This window comes from Cajanus cajan, chromosome 6 (genome assembly GCF_000230855.2).
Source record: "Cajanus cajan strain Asha chromosome 6, NIPB_CcT2T_4, whole genome shotgun sequence".
NCBI lineage: Eukaryota > Viridiplantae > Streptophyta > Magnoliopsida > Fabales > Fabaceae > Cajanus > Cajanus cajan.
In genome coordinates this window covers 25072334-25079799 of record NC_138522.1, presented here as the reverse complement: position 1 = coordinate 25079799, position 7466 = coordinate 25072334, and positions in this window count along the sequence as shown.

Below are 7466 nucleotides of genomic sequence, written 5' to 3'. Positions count from 1 at the left end.
AGAATCCTTCCAATGCTTGTGTAAGGCTCCAATGGAGGGAGGAACCTCACGGCCACCTTAAGATGGTGGAGAAGCCTCTCAAGAATGCGCCACTCTTGGTGAAGGGATAAGCATTCTTCAACCCGCCACACTTGTCTTTGGAAAAAGTGATAAGAGATTGGTTTTGCACAAAGAGGTTTAGGACCTTTGGGAGGAGAGAAATCTGATCTCTAATCTGAATACTCAATTCTCATTAATGCCAAAAGTGTCATACAAGTGAAAATTTGAGGCTATATAGGCGTGGCCACCTAGGGGTTAAGCTAGACTAGATCATGGTTCACTAGGAACCATGGTTGGGTCCGTCCAACTTAGGGAGCAAGAAAAGGCTAGACCATGGTTCACTAAGAACCATGGTTGAGCCTTCCTAAACCGCCCTTGTGTAGGAGAGAAAAGAGGTCCAAGCATTTGGCCAAGTGTGCACCAATGTGAACACAAGGTGTGAACACAAAGGTGTGGACGGTTTTGATTGGTTTCATTTAACTCCACCCGGTTTGAAAATGGTTCATTTGGTTTAGTTAGGTTCATTCAATGTGAATGGAACCTAGCTAAATCAAATCTATGAAAAATTAGGAGTTAAATGAGTCCAATATGTAAAACCTTTATCCTAAGACCACATTTGGCTAAAATGCTAGGAGCACACTTTAGTCTACTAATGCCACTCCTATGCCTACTTCTAAAAAGAAAAAGGTGCCTCCAAAATACAAAGGCAAAACAATCCTATACAAAGTCTACTATATACAATATATACAATGGGACTACTCAAGATACTACTAAGGAGAAAAGTACACAATGCTCATGGTGAGCAAGGGTCTAAGAAGCACCTCCTCCTTAGATGTCTCTTCTAGCTTCCTTACCATGGACCTTGTCAAAGGTCCAATGGCCTTCATGTATTCCTCTTCCTTGGATGGTCCTCCATCACTAGTGCACTTCCTAGTAGGTGACAAGTACCACTTGTGATTTTTCTATCAAGTTTACACCCAGCATAATCTGAATCTGAGTAGCCTATCAGACTTAGTGAGACTCCTTTTGGATACCAAAAACCTACATTTGTTGTTCCTTTTAGATATTTTAGAATTCTCTTTACAAATTTCATGTGAGATTCTTTTGGATTTGCCTAAAATCTTGCACACAAGCACACAACAAACATTATATCAGGCTTACTAGCTGTCAAATATAAAAGTGATCCAATGATACCTCTATACTTTGAGTTGTCAACAGCTATGCCTTTCTCATCCAAGTCAAGATTGCATGTGTTTGATATTGGTGTTGCAGCCTCCTTACACCCTTCCATACCAAACTTCTTCAATAGTTCATTGCAATACTTGCTTTGAGTTATGAAGATTCTATCACTCATTTGTTTGATTTGCAACCCCAAGAAGAATGTAAGCTCCCCCATCATTGACATTTCAAATTCACCTTGCATGGTCTTAGCAAATTCTTTGCATAGAGATACATTAGTGGATCCAAAAACAATGTCATCCACATAGATTTGAACATATATTGTATCATTTTTAAACTTTCCACAAATAATGTATTATCTACTTTCCCTCTTACATAGTCATTCTCAATCAAAAATTTGCTAAGCCTGTCATACCATGATCTTGGAGCTTGTTTGAAGCCATAAAGTTCCTTTTTAAGTTTGTACACATGATTAGGATACTTAAAATCAACAAAACCAAGTGGTTGCTCCACATACACTTCTTCTTGTATCAACCCATTAAGAAAAGCACTTTTCACATCCATTTGATAGAGCTTGAAATTCATTATAGAAGAATAAGCAAGAAGTAATCTAATGGCTTCTATCCTTGCTACAGGGGCAAAAGTCTCATCATAATAAATTCCCTCTTCTTGATTATACCCCTTAGCCACTAACCTTGTCTTATTTCTTATAATAATTTCTGATTCATCAAGTTTATTTCTAAAAACCCACTTGGTTCCTATAATTGGATAATCAGTTGGTAATGGCACTAAATCCCATACTTCATTTCTTTCAAACTAATTTAGTTCCTCTTGCATAGCGATTAACCAATGTTCATCTTTTAGTGCTTCATCTATAGTTTTAGGTTCAACTTGTGACACAAAAGCCATAGTATTACAAATATTCTTGATGGCTCTTTTAGTTGACACTCCCTTACCAATATTTCCAATTATATTTTCCATTGATAAGTCCCTAGAAATTTTCCATTCCTTAGGCAATTGTTCACTTATATTCTCAGTGGTTTCATTTGATTCACTCTCTTTAGGCTTTTCATTAGGTTCACTTTCTAATAGAGGTTGATCAAGCAAATCAGTCAAGTCTTCTATTTCAGTTTGCTTTGTCTCTTGTTTGTTAGTCTCATCAAACACAATATGAACTGATTCTTCAACAATTAGAGTTCTCTTGTTATATATTCTATAGGCTTTGCTATTTGTAGAATATCCTAAGAAGATTGCCTCATCAGCTTTTGCATCAAATTTTTCAAGTTGCTCTTTGCCATTGTTCAGCACAAAACACTTACACCCAAATACTCTAAAATATGAAATATTAGGCTTCCTCCCATTATAAATTTCATAGGGTGTTCTCTTTAGTATGGGTCGGATCAGAACTTTGTTTAACACATGACAAGTTGTGTTTATAGCATCAGCCCAAAAATATTTTGGTAATTTGGTCTCATTCAACATAGTCCTAGCTAATTCCTCAAGAGACCTATTTTTCCTCTCAACAACCCCATTCTGTTGAGGTGTCCTAGGTGCTAAAAAATTATGATTAGTACCATGCTCCTCACAGAATTTTTGGAACAGATTATTTTGGAATTCACCTCCATGGTCACTTCTAATAGAGGTGATGTTTGAGTTCTTTTCATTTTGAACAAGCTTGGCAAATTTCTTAAAAGCATGAAAAGCTTCACTTTTGTTTGCAAGAAACATAACCCATGTGAATCTTGAATAGTCATCTATAATAACTAACTCATAGTAGTTCCCATCTAGACTCATGGTTCTTGAAGGACCAAACAAATCCATGTGAATTAATTGTAAAGTTCTAGTAGTTGAAATCTGATTTTTGCTTTTAAAGCTAGCCTTCACTTGCTTGCCCTTTTGACAAGCATCACATATTTTGTCCTTACTAAACTTGAGTTTAGGTAATCCTATCACTAACTCCTTTCTACTAAGTTTGTTTAAGTGATCCATGTGAATATGTGCAGCTCTCCTATGCCAAAGCCAAAGCCAAATGCTATTGAGTGTTCTATGTCAAGCATGTATATGTTGTCAATTCTTTTTCCAATGAATCTAATTTCTTTTGTCTTTTTATCACAGATCAAGCAACAAGTATTGTCAAATTCAATTTTAAAACCTTTATCACTAAGTTGACTTATACTCAGCAAATTATGTTTCAGCCCTTCAACAAGCAATACATTCTCAATCAATGTTAGGGAGGAGGAGTTACCAATATTACCATGACCAAGGATTATCCCTTTGTTGTTGTCACCATAAGTAACAAACCCTTCATTCTTCAATTTCAGACTTAAGAATTTTGAAGGATCTCCAGTCATATGCCTTGAGCAGCCACTATCAAGATACCATAATAAGCTTTTGGCTCTCAAGCATTCCTACAACAAAGATCAGAAAATTGATTTAGGTACCCATGTGAAGGGTCCTTGATGGTTAGTTCTCAGCCTTTGGCTCATTTTAATCCACACCATTTCTCCATTTGGAACTCCATATTTCCTAGAGTAGCAATTACTTATTGTATGACCTTTCTTACAACAATAATAGCAAGTTATTTGTCTAATGAAATTGCTTTTGTATTTTCTGAAAACTTGGTTTTTCTTAGAAATTCCTTTCTTTGATTTTAATGGCATGTTCATGCTTTGATTAAAACTAAGTCCACTTCCATCAAAAGTATTTCTTTGTTTTCCCAAAATGATATTCAAATTTGCATTTCCATTTGTGAACTTTGCAAGAGTGATTTTCAAATCAGCATTTTCCTTTTCCAAAGTCTTGCAATTTTCACAAACACCTTTTGAAGAAGGGGAGGTTTCACAATGAGCTTCATTAAAGTTCAAAATAGTTTGAAGATTGTCATGCTCATTTTTCAAATCCTCAAGCTCTTGTTTTGCTTTAATTAAAGCATTTTCATACCATGACAGCTTATTTTTAAGCTTTGAATTTAAAGCATCTAATTTCACAGCCTCTTTGTGAATATGAATGAAAGCTTCTTGAAGTTGATCATAGTCCGGATTAGATTCAATGTCAGAATCACTTACTATTGTGTCTTGATCAGCTGCAGCCATCAAACACAGATTGTTCTCTTCAAATTCAGATTCATCAATTGTTGTGCTTGAGTTATTGTCTTCCCAAGCAATGTAGGCTCTCTTTCCTTTGCCAATTTTCTTCATTTTCTTTTCCTCTTGTTGCTTCTTTAAGAGGTTTGGACATTCAGCTTTTATGTGTCCTGGTTTCCCACACTCAAAACAATTGTAGGAGGATGTACTTGCTTCCTCTTTCTTTTTAGTCTTCTTATTGAACTTGTAGGGGGAATTCCTCTTCTTCCTTAGGAATTTTCTGAACTTCTTCACCAGCAAGTTGAAGTTCTCTGTTTCAGAATCTTCGGAGCTTGATTCTTCACACACCTCTTTGCCTATGACTGATTTCAAGGCTCTTAGTGACACTCCCTTGCCCTTCTTGTCCTGCTGTTCATTTTCCTCAAATATATGCAGTTTTTTCTCATGCTCTCTTAGCTTTCCAAAGAGAGTAGCAAGGGTCAATGAAGTCAAGTCCTTTGATTCTTCTATGGCAGTCACCTTTTCTTGCCATGATCTGTCCAAGCATTGCAGCACTTTCAAATTTAATTCTTCTTCTTCAAATTTCTTGCCAAGATCAACAAGGTGATTTATCAAGTGTGTAAACCTCTTTTGAAAATCAGAAATTGATTCACCATTGTTCATTCTCAACAATTCATATTCTTTTATGAGAGTATGCTTTCTAGATCTCTTTACATTACTTGTTCCTTCATGAGTGACTTGCAAAGTATCCCACATTTCTTTAGCATATTTGCATTGAGAAATTCTAAAAAATTCATCAATAAACAATGCAGATGTAATGATGTTCTTTGCTCTATAGTCATATTGGGCTCTTTTTCTCTCATCATCACTCCACTCACTCTAATGTTTTTCTCTCTTCCCATCATCATCTTTGGTCATAGGGATATAGGGTCCATTTTCAATTGCATCCCACACAGCAATGTCAATTGCTTTAATGAAAATTCTCATCCTAATTTTCCAGTAGACATAGTTTTCACCATTGAAAACAGGAGGTCTATGAATAGACACACCCTCACCATAAGGTAGGTTGCTATTGGCCATTTTTGAAATCTTGAATAACACTCAAGAACCTTGCTCTAGATACCAATTGTTAGAAAAAAATTGGCTCAAACCAAGAGAGGGGGTGAATTGGATTCTATGACACTTAAAAATTTTTCAGAGTTCTTAGGATCTTTATTTCAATTTAAACTTTTCTAACATGAATTTTCAAAGAAGTTCCTTAAAGACTTGCTAATGAAGAATGAATCCTATATGCTTTCTTGATTAATCTTTAATAAGATTCAAAGTTAAGAGCAATCAATATGCAATACTTTGATTCAGTTTAATGCAATATTGTGCATACAAACATGTTAATCAAGAATGATCTCTTTAACACACAACCAAGATATTACTCAAAGTAAAAGATAAGGGTAAGAGAAGATTGCACAAGTCTTTTATTCTGGTTTAGCCACTCCACATGTGACCTACATCCAGTCCCCAATCATAACCTGATCAAGATTTGTTCCACTATCTTAATGAAGAAGTTTTACAAGCATACCACACATGCATACACTCCTACATTCAAGATAATCACTTTCTTGACCCCAAGAAAGCACCCCTTGTAGAAATCCACTATAAGAATTCCTTACCACTTGAGAAACCTACTCAAGATTTACAATTATTCACAAAGAATTAAAGGAACGAATTCACCTAGAATTCAGAAGCAAATCTTAATCTTTCTCTTTTCAAGAATGTGATGATGATGATGATCTTTTCTCAAAACATTTCAAAAACGTTTTACTTCTTGGATTCACAAAGAAAACACTCCAAGAAGGTCATAAAGACTTCACAATAACATTTTTCTCTTTTTGATTCTTTGTTCTATCTTGTTCTGAAGTTTCAAAATGTAAGAACTATTTATAACATTTTCAGAACCAGATAATCGATTATTTTAAAGAATAATCGATTATTTTGTTCTTCATAATTTCTGGAAATCAACCAAGAACAGTTTAATCGATTATTTTGCAGGATAATCGATTATTCCAAAGAGTGATTCTTGGGATAATCGATTATTTCACAAATAATCGATTATTGCAGCAAGACATCATTTTTACCTTTTGTTGGAATAATCAATTATATTTAATGATAATCGATTATTTTGAGTCAGTTTTCAAAAACTTTATTTTATGTCTCAAAATAACTTCTCAAGTTTCTAACTCATCATCATACTCACTCTTAATCAGATTAGATAAAGATTAACCCATGCACAAAGCACACACATGAAAAATAAGCTCAACAAAACAATACAATTTATGAGCTACTCCTATTACACAACATAATATATAGTCATATTTTCTTCTTGACTTTGTTTTTGACTTGTTGATGTCCTTGGTCAGCTTTGATCTATACTTTGTTATCATCAAAACCTTCATTCTCCAGATGTGAGTTGATTCACCACTATGAATCTCAACATGGTTTACTCTCATAGAGAGGATACATAGATTTCTACACTCACTAAGGTATGTAACCTTAGTCTTTACAATGATTGAGTGTTTGGTTTAGTCTCACGAAGAGGATACATAAGTTGGCACACTCACTACGGTTTGATCCTAAGATGTACATATTTGAAACTTCATAGTTTACAAAGACGAATACATTAAGGTACATTTGACTCTATACGCTCTATCTCTGGTTTCGTTGCATCATGGGCTGGATATCACTCTTTTTCTCGCTTGAACCATTTCGGGCCAAATAGCCAACCTTAAAAGGTTTGATGTTGAGACCTATATACAGTCTTGTGAAATCTGCCCGTTGCAAGTGTTCGTTGAAGTAGATATATTCATTCACGACTAGTTTGATTTTCTCATTTAATGTTCAGATTCTTGCATTAAATGTTGCTTCTTGTGATAGACCTTGCGTGAAGTATTCTTTTTCTTGGTAGTAGCAGTGTCTAAGTTTAGCAGAGACCTAGGAACTGATGGCATCCTAGCTTGCATGAACTTGAGATGATCAACAAAGAATAGGACGCCTTCTCCAAGGATCAAGTTCTTCAAAGGTGGCACAAGGTTTTAGGGTGGATGATGATGGAATGGACAAAAATGGAGGTTGGGTAGAAGGTGTTTGAGGAAATGCTTGAGAAGGGTACTC